This window comes from Schistocerca americana, chromosome 9 (genome assembly GCF_021461395.2).
Source record: "Schistocerca americana isolate TAMUIC-IGC-003095 chromosome 9, iqSchAmer2.1, whole genome shotgun sequence".
Classification (NCBI taxonomy): Eukaryota; Metazoa; Arthropoda; class Insecta; order Orthoptera; family Acrididae; genus Schistocerca; species Schistocerca americana.
The window spans coordinates 203,181,757-203,191,948 of NC_060127.1; the positions used below are offsets into that span (position 1 = coordinate 203,181,757).

The window sequence follows — 10,192 nt, forward strand, 5'->3', positions numbered from 1 at the left end:
GAAGGTCTATTTCCAGAATCAGTCGATCTGCAAGTTCATTGCCAGGGATCCCAATATGGCCTGGGGTCCAAATGAAAACCACTGAGCATCCACATTGAGCAAGGAGAGAAAGGGGGTCCCGGATAGCGATGACCAACGGGTGGCGAGGGAAGCACTGGCCAATAGCTTGCAAACTGCTGAAGAAGTCACTAGTGATAATGATGGACAGTCCTGAGCAGAAGCGGACATTGTCCAGTGCGCGCAAGATGTCTACCAAATCTGCAGTAAAAACACTACAGCCATCTGGCAAGAACGAAGTTCTGTGTGTCTTGCATAAGTGAAAGCATAACCAGTGTCACCAGCAAACATGGAACCATCAGTAGAAGTTGAATCCCTGCCTCTGCAAGAAGGCTAACCATGGGGCTACTGCGGAAGGCACCAGTCGCAAGTCATACCCCACAATGGTGGATAGGGTGTAGTATCTGAAATATCGAAGGTGGTGCAGAACCATACACAGGACTCCTGTAGTCTAAACGAGACTGGACTAGCGCTTTGTACAATTTCAGAAGAATAGAGTGGTCTGCACCCCAGGTGGTATTGCACAGCCATCTAAGGACATTGAGATGTAACCAGCAAGCCCTCTTCAGCTGGCGAAGACGAGGGAGCAATGTCAACCGGGCATCGAAGACCGGGCCAAAGAAATGATGGGTGTCTACCACCTCGAGGGATTCGCCATTGAGGGACAGGTCTGGATGGGGATGGACTTAATGGCGATGGCAGAAATGCATGACACGATTGGCCACCGAAAACTGAAAACCATGGGAGTGAGGCCAAGACTGCACCCAGTAGATTGCCCCCTGTAGACAGCGCCCATGACAGAGGAAGCGACGTAGATACAAAAACCGTCAGCATACAAAGAGGGGGACTCTGTCGGCCCAGGAGCCACCACCAGTCCATTAATGGCTACGAGAAAGAGAGGCAGCACGGAACCCTGTGGAATCCCATTTTCTTCACGGTTCCTGTACTGTGGCCTGCTCGATCCCAGATATGTCCCCCCTGGACTTTTTTGTGTGGGAAGAGATGCGCAACCTTGTTTACGCAACCCCCGTTGCATCAGAAGAGGATCTGGTTGCCCGGATAGTAGCAGCAGCAGGAACAATTGATGATACTCCTGGGGTTTTTGCCCGTGTCAGACAGAACATGATCCGACGAAGTAACCTTTGTTTGCGTGTCAATAGAGGCATTTTTGAAAATCTACTGTACTTGAAGTTGGGTTGTGTTAATGTGTTGTCTCTTGGTCATAAAAAAGGGAAAAGTGTTTGTTGGTTTGATTAATTTGCCGCCAGAGAAATCTTCCTCTACCGGTTGAAATACTCCTCACAGGCAAAAATTAGGGAAAAATATTTGTTTTGATGTCCCTTACAAACTCCTACAGTTTGTCGATTTAAACACTCTTCACCCTGTATAAGGAAGTGTACCGAGAGCGAAATGAGGGGGCAGTGAGAAAGTAGTAAGGACAGGGAAGGAGAGGAACATGGACGGTAATGCAGTCTGGAACAAGGAAGGAGACTGCAATAGCTCGGGGCCCCGGGGGGGTGGGGGGGGGGGTATCCTCATAGCGCCCATAACACTTCTTGTACGAATAACATTTGGCGTCTGGTATTAATAAATCCTGATAGCCGTGTCAGTGGGCTGTGTCATGTTGTTTCGACGTCTCTACCGGAGTCCTCTTTGGTGGGAGATCTTCTAACATTCTGCGTGGTGTCTGTTTGTTCTAAGTCGTGTCTCCCTAACACTTTCGTGCAACGACGCTCTGAGCGTGTTTTTTAGGGAATTGACTTGTTTGAATCTGGGACCTGTTGCTGGTAAGGAGACGCCAGACCACACATGACATGTGGAGTTCAGAAGAGTTCAGTGAGACTAGCGATGATATAATCAAACACTTAATGGTTTCAGCGTCAGCTCCACTGCACTCCCTGTAAAATAAGCTTAATACTAACTAAATTTAGTGGAAGGGGTTCAAGGCTTTCCTATTTTTAGTTAGCTGGTAATATAACGTCGAAAAAGCAGTTAAGTTTACCATTGGAAATTTTATTCTACTCACAAAACATTGTTTATAAATTGCACTATTGATAAAAGGACATATTTTAATACAGGATGATAAAAACCAACTGCATTCAACAAAAATGTGAACGAATATTCTCTGAATGGGTTTCCAAGTTCTACAATGGATCGAAGGATGACCTATGCCATATCACATCTATAATCTGGATTTAAGTTAAGTTTCATAAAAGAGAAAACTCAATTATCTTTAAGTACCTATCTAACTTGTCGTAAATTACAGTGGCTGATGTGGCTTCTCAATAATTATATAACAGAAAAAACATTGCGTTTCAGATTTTAACTTCTAGTAGCAAATGTGAATACCACGAAGTTTAATTGACGATCGACACTAGTATTACGTAGAAAGAGGACGTAACAGATGAGACTTCTGCAGTTCTGAGTGAAGCCTTATGGCGGCACGGCGTGCGTTCATTGCCTTGTCGGTGGTTAGGCAGCGTCAGGGGGCGGCGGGCGGCGCAGCTCCGCACAGCTCGCCATCTCGGAAGCAACTCTGTCCTAACTTCTCCTTACTAGAATTTACCGAAGTTGGTTAAAAAAAAAAGGTATCTGGCTTTGTTTTCAACTGAGCAATCAGGGTCTCAGTGTTGAGCTCAAGCTCCGTCTACAAAAATTCTGTCTGTCCAATGATAAACGTTATACTTTTCGTGGTGGGGCAATGTTTTTAACGTTTGCAATGTAACAGAGACACGTATAGTCTCACGCTAAAACTTTCAGCTGGTGTGGCCCTTTTAGTGTTATCGTAAGATCTATACTGTTCTTCTGGAGGGCTCTATCTTTTAACATGGGCTGGAGGCGGGGGGGGGGGGGGGGGTGGTCCTGGCGGTCGGCTGGAACGTGGGTGTCCGTCCCTTATCGTAGGGCCTCCTAGCCTACACGACTCTGCTCTCGGCTTCTGTTCTCGTTTCTCCCCTCGGAACTGCGTCTGTTTCACGGTGGGAAGGTATGACATACATTTAAGCGTTCTTGTGTTAGTCTGTGGTATTCCATTTGCTCACTCGTTGAACGTATTACTTTGGTTAATTTGATGTCAGGATTTATTCGGAGCTATGTGACACACCGCCGGATTTGCTATCATGTCAGGGTTTTCATGGAAGATGTTGGATTTGCCTGACATCTTACAATCTCAGTGTTCCAAACTGCTGACAGGTGGGTGCACAAAGAAAATGATTTAGGTGACTTTATTTTTTTCGAGGTGGTGATAAGACTTCACTTCTCACTTCGGCACCTGTTTGCTAGGCCAGGTACCGGTGGCCCAGTCGACCTTTCGGACCCGGCTTCGGAAGCGAAGACGACAGCTCGTGCAGGCGTGGCGGGAAGCCCGCGGTGGGGACGGGAAGCGTCCGTCACGGCCGAGGCGTTTCCCAGGCCTCTGGGCGGCTGGGGTGAGCCCGAGACAGCCGTCCACACGCGCGGGAAGCGGCGTGCGGGCGTTATCTGCAGGTGGCAGATAGCCGCGGAGCCGATAAACACCGCAAACAGCTCCGTCTGCCGGCGAGTGCAGCGCTGTTTGCTCGTGCGTGTCAGCTTCGGGCACCTTTACGCGTTCACATTTAGGAGGAAAAGGCTGAATCGCGATAAGTAACTTAAAAGTTCTCGTTTACTTTCCCCTCCGGAACTTATCACTGAAAGTATTGCACAACTGCAGTGTACTCTAGTACCGGAAGGAACAGCTTTCGGCTTACGTGATACACGCACTCAGAAAAGCAAATACGGAGAATCGTGACGGGTACAAGCTTTAGTGACCACAAGGTCACTGTCGCCAGAATCCAAATCCACCAAAACTAAACGCAAAATATGACTATTTAAAAAGGGAGATAAGAATTCCCTCGATGCTTTCCTAAGAGAATGTCTCCTCTCCTTCCAGTTTCTGTAAGAGTGAGCCAGATGTAGCTTAGTTGCAAAGAAATAGTTTCGACGGCAATTGTGAGATACACTAAAGCGCCAAAGAAACTGGTATAGCAATGCGTATTCAAATACAGAGAGATGTAAACAGGCAGAATATGGCGCTGCGGTCGGCAACGCCTATATAAGACAACAAGTGTCTGGCGCAGTTGTTAGATTGTTTACTGCTGGTACAATGGCAGGTTATCAAGATGGACTTTCAGCGCCAAAGGCCCACTCGTGTACCCTCGATGACTGCACGACACAAAGCTTTACGCCTAACCTGACATTCGATGTCGATGACTGGAAACATGTTGCCCGGTCGGCACTTCAAATTGTATGGAGTGGATGGACGTGTACGTGAATCCATGGACCCTACATGCCAGCAGGATACTGTTCAAGCTGATGAAGGCTCTGTAATGCTGTGGGGCGTGTGCTGTTGGAGTGATGTGGGACCCCTGATACGTCTAGAAGCGACTCAGACAGGTAATACGTACGTAAGGATCCTGTCTCACCACTTGCGCCCATCCATATGGACTGTGCATTCTGACGGACTTTGGCAATTCCAGCAGGACAATGCGACACCCCATACGTCCAGAATGGCTACAGAATGGCTCCAGAAAAAGTCTCCCGAGTTTAAACGCTTCCGCTGGCCCCTAAACTCCCCTGACATGAACGTTATTGAGCACATCTGGGATGCCTCGCAGCGTGCTGCTCACAAGAGATCCCTACCCTTCATACTCTTACGGATCTATGGACAGCCCTGCAGGATTCGTGGTGTCAGTTCGCTCGACCAATACTTCAGACATCAGTTGAGTGCATGCCGCGTCGAGTTGCGGCACTTCTGCGCTCTCGCGGGGCCCTACACGATATTGGGCGGGTGTATAGATTTCTTCGGCTGTTCAGTGTATATACCAAATAAATCAATAACAGTGCTGACCCGCTATGGTACACAAAGAAGGTCAGAGCACTATGACAAAAGGAATGGAAATAGCCTGCGAAATTTAAAAGCACGCAATGTCACGAAGTTTGTCGTGTTTTTACAGAAGCTCGATATCTAGCGCGTTCTTCAATGCGAGACGCTTTTAATATGTGTCTAGAAAGAAACACTGTCTCCATATCTCCCAGAAAAGACAATGAGTTTCTTACAACACAGCAGTGGCTGTGTTCAGAACTACGATGCAATGTTCGTTCGAACGTGCGTGCAGCCCGAAAGGACATTGCATTGTTCTTCTTAACTTTATTTTACAAGTCTGTCTTACTAGTAGTATGGTATACTGCCTTACGGCAGGTCTTTTCATGGGTGAAGCCTCTTCCATTTTTTTCTGTTCATAGCCAGTCTTTTCATTTCTGAATATTTGTCTCCTTTGATATTGTCTTTCAGCATGTTTCTTTATTCTGCAACTCTTCTTAATACTTCTTCATTCCTTACTCGGTCTTCCCATTTCACTTTTCCATGCTTCTCCATATCCACATCTCTAGTGCCTCCAGTCTTCTTTCATCTTCCTTCCTCAATGTCCAGGTCTTCGCACCATCTAGTGCAACGCTCCAGATGTAACATTTGGCAACTCTTTTCCTCAGATCTTTGTTTAGTGGTCCACAAAGTAATTTCTGTTTCCTCTTGAATCCTTCTTTTGCCATTGCAATTCTTCCCCTAATTTCTGTTGAGCAGTGCATATCATCCATTAGCAAACTTCCCAAGTAATTGAAGTTATTCACTTGCTCTATTTCCTCTCCTCCTATTTTCATACAGCATTTTCTCTCCTTTCCACAAATTACATGCGTTTCGTTTTTTTCTTGTTAATCTTCATTCTTCTAATTTTGTGTTTACATCATCTATCATTTGTTCCATCTCTCTTGCACTCTCTGCCATCACAACCACGTCCTCTGCAAATCTTATAAACTCCTCTTCTTCCATCAAAACTTTCACTAATATTTTCCTCGAGATATATATCGAACAGTGTTGGTGATCGACAACAACCTTGTCTTACACCTCCTCCCAGTTAACACAAAAACTTTTGCACTTCACTATTACCGGTTTCGGCTACTGCCATCAACAGATCATAAAATATTCTGATGAAGGTATCAACGTCATATTAACAACGCAAGCACTGCAGTGTCTTATTTAACGGCCAACACCAGACAGTGACATTGATTTAAAGTGTCGCCCCATTACGGGAATCACACGATGTGTGCACGAGTTCTGGTTGTGATGCAGGAGCGACGACATTTGGAAGTTTGTCTGTCCGTGAGTCGCGCACGCATAGCCAAAGCCGTTAAGGCGGCCGCTCGCGTGATGCGAGTCTCACTCCGGAACAAATACATTTCATGCATAAAAAGAACTGCAGGACAAGAGAAGCAGACCGACATACCTATAGGCGTTATGTACAACAGTCATGTAAGCAGCAGCACTTGAATATGGAAAAAAAATTCTGAAACGCGTCCTCCTATGCATGAAAAAACTGTAACTGGTCAGCTCTCATTATTTAAATCAACATTAAATATTGCTTTCTGTTTCGTGAACTAATCTGTGGATGATTATTGTGAAGCCATATTTAAATACCTATAAGTTAACATTCTGCAAAGTCATCAAAATATGTCATTACGATATATCGTACAACACGTAACTAATTAACTAACAGTTAACTGTTGGAATTTATGTCGTGTTGCAATATGTAAACGAACTCCTAAACACTGTACTAATGCCGACAGCCCCTAACTGACTGCTTACGAGTAAGGAGCTGTACATTTTTGTTGAAGTTTCCTGTTGGAATTTATGTCGTGTTGCAATATGTAAACGAACTCCTAAACACTGTACTAATGCCGACAGCCCCTAACTGACTGCTTACGAGTAAGGAGCTGTACATTTTTGTTGAAGTTTCCTTTGAATCGCCTAACCTTCCGCCAGCACCACTGTCTAGCGCTGGTAACAGTAGTCAGTTTCGAACACGTACTTTGTTAGCTCCTATCCTGTGTCAATTACGTAAAAAATTTCTGGAAGCTACTTACGAAAACTGGGGACGACTTACAGAAATATGTCGGCTGTGGAGTCTGATTACGTTTCCTTTAGTTCTGGAGGCCTCCCCCCATGAACCATGGACCTTGCCGTTGGTGGGGAGGCTTGCGTGCCTCAGCGATACAGATAGCCGTACCGTAGGTGCAACCAAAGCGGAAGGGTATCTGTTGAGAGGACAGACAAACGTGTGGTTCCTGAAGAGGGGCAGCAGCCTTTTCAGTAGTTGCAGGGGCAACAGTCTGGATGACTGACTGAACTGGCCTTGTAACACTAACCAAAACGGCCTTGCTGTGCTGGTGCTGCGAACGGCTGAAAGCAAGGGGAAACTACAGCCGTAATTTTTCCAGAGAGCATGGTTAAATGATGATGGCGTCCTCTTGGGTAAAATATTCCGGAGGTAAAATAGTCCCCCATACGGATCTCCGGGAGGGGACTACTCAGGAGGACGTTGTTATCAGGAGAAAGAAAACTGGCGTTCTACGGATCGGAGTGTGGAATGTCAGATCCCTAAATCGGGCAGGTAGGTTAGAAAATTTAAAAAGGGAAATGGATAGGTTAAAGTTAGATATAGTGGGAATTAGTGAAGTTCGGTGGCAGGAGGAACAAGACTTCTCGTCAGGTGACTACAAGGTTATAAACACAAAATCAAACATGGGTAAAGCAGGAGTAGGTTTAATAAAGAATAGGAAAATAGGAATGCGGGTAAGCTACTACAAACAGCATAGTGAACGCATTATTGTGGCCAAGATAGATACGAAGTCCACGCCTACCACAGTAGTACAAGTTTGTATGCCAACTAGCTCCGCAGATGACGAAGAAATTGATGAAATGTATGATGAGATGAAAGAAATTATTCAGATAGTGAAGGGAGACGAAAATTTAATAGTCATGGGTGACTGGAACTGGATAGTGCGAAAAGGGAGAGAAGGCAACGTAGTAGGTGAATATGGAATGGGGGTAAGGAATGAAAGAGGAAGCCGCCTGGTAGTATTTTGCACAGAGCATAACTTAATCATAGCCGACACTTGGTTCAAGAATCATGAAAGAAGGTTTTATACATGGAAGAAGCCTGGAGATACTGAATGGTCTCAGATAGATTATATAATGATAAGACAGAGACTTAGTAACCAGGTTTTAAATTGTAAGAAATTTACAGGGGCAGATGTGGACTCTGACCACAATCTATTGGTTATGAACTGTAGATTAAAACTGAAGACACTGCAAAAAGGTGGGAATTGAGGAGATGGGACCTGGATAAACTGAAAGAACCAGAGGTTGCAGAGGGCTTCAGGGAGAGCATTGGGGAACGATTGACAAAAATGGGGGAAGGAAATACAGTAGAATTAGATTGGGTAGCTTTGAGAGATGAAATACTGAAGGTAGCTGAGGATCAAGTAGGTAAAAAGACGAGGGCTAATAGAAATCCATGGGCAACAGAAGAGATATTGAATTTAATTGATGTAAGGAGAAAATACAAAAATGCAGTAAATGAAGCAGGCAAGAAGGAATACAAACGTCTAAAAAATAAGATCGACAGGAAGTGGAAAATGGTTAAGCAGGGATGGCTAGAGGACAAATGTGAGGATGTAGAGGCACATATCACTCGGGGTAAGATAGATACTGCCTACAGGAAAAAAAAGAGACCTTTGGACAAAAGAGAGCCACTTGCATGAATATCAAGAGCTCAGAGGGAACCCCAATTCTAAGCAAAGAAGAGAAAGCAGAAAGGTGGAAGGAGCACATAGAGGGTCTATACAAGGGCTATGTTCTTGAGGACAATATTATAGAAATGGAAGAGAATCTAGATGAAGATGAAATAGGAGATATGATACTGCGTGAAGAGTTTGATAGAGCACTGAAAGACCTAAGTCGAAACAAGGCCCCGGGAGTAGAATAACACTCCATTAGACTACTGATAGCCTTGGGAGAGCCAGGCCGAACAAAACTCTACCATCTCGTTAGCAAGATGTATGAGACAGGCGAAACACTGAAAGGAGGGTATAAGATGAAGCTTTTCTGGAGAAGAGAAATTTGTTAACATCGAGTATAGGTTTAAGTGTCAGGAAGTCGTTTCTGAAAGTTTTTGTGTGGAGCGTAGCCATGTATGGAAGTGAAACGTGGACGATAAATAGTTTAGACAAGAAGAGAATAGAAGCTTTCGAAATGTGGTGCTACATAAGAATGCTGAAGATTAGATAGGTAGATCACGTAACTAATGAGGAGGTATTGAATAGAATTAGAGAGAAGAGAAATTTTTGGCATAATTGACTAGAAGAAGGGATCGGTTGGTAGGGCATATTCTGAGGTATCAAGGTTCAAAATGGTTCAAATGGTTCTGAGCACTATGGGACTTAACTTCTGAGGTCATCAGTCCCCTAAAACTTAGAACTACTTAAACCTAACTAACCTAAGGACATCACACACATCCATGGCCGAGGCAGGATTCGAACCTACGACCGTTGCAGTCGTGGGGTTCCAGACTGAAGCGCCTAGAACCGCTCGGCCACCCCGGCCGGCAGGCATCAAGGGATAACAAATTTAGCATTGGAGGGCAGCGTGGAGTGTAAAAATCGTAGAGGGAGACCAAGACATGAATACACTAAGCAGATTCAGAAGGATGTAGGCTGCAGTAGGTACTGGGAGATGAAGAAGCTTGCACAGGATAGAGTAGCATGGAGAGCTGCATCAAACCAGTCTCTGGACTGAAGATCACAACAACAACAACAGTTTAGTTAACACTGTTTTATTGTGATAAAAACTTTCTCCCCGGCCGGGAATCGAACCCGGGTCTCCCGCGTGACAGGCGGGGATACTAACCACTATACTACCGAGGACTTGATATCCTGTTGGCCTCTGCATGTAGGAGGCTGAGATGCACTGTGCGTGTGCGTGACGCGGGCCTTCGCCGGCCCACGGAGCTGCTCAGTCCAGTCATCGGGCTGAATTCGTCATGTGACGCAGTCGCACTGCCAACCCGCAGCATTTGGCTGCTCGGCCAACGTCACCTTAACTACAAGGCCTTACAACATCTGCCAAACGCCGAGTGACGTCATTCCTATAACCTGAGCTGACCTGTCCGCTACGTTTCCTCCGAAGTATAGGATATTCATACTTGTTTACATATGAGTCACGATGCGAGTGGAGGTATCTAATTTAACGTATTGAAGAATTCGTCGTAAACGTGGGTGGCCG

The 10,192-nt window shown here is 45.4% G+C and overlaps 1 non-coding gene across 1 annotated transcript; it reads right to left on the reverse strand.

Moving 5' to 3' along the window:
* Nucleotides 1-9,762: 9,762 nt before the first annotated feature.
* On the reverse strand, nucleotides 9,763-9,834 carry Trnad-guc. Its single transcript has one exon. It is a non-coding gene; the product is annotated as a tRNA-Asp (tRNA).
* Between the last annotated feature and the right edge of the window lie 358 nt (nucleotides 9,835-10,192).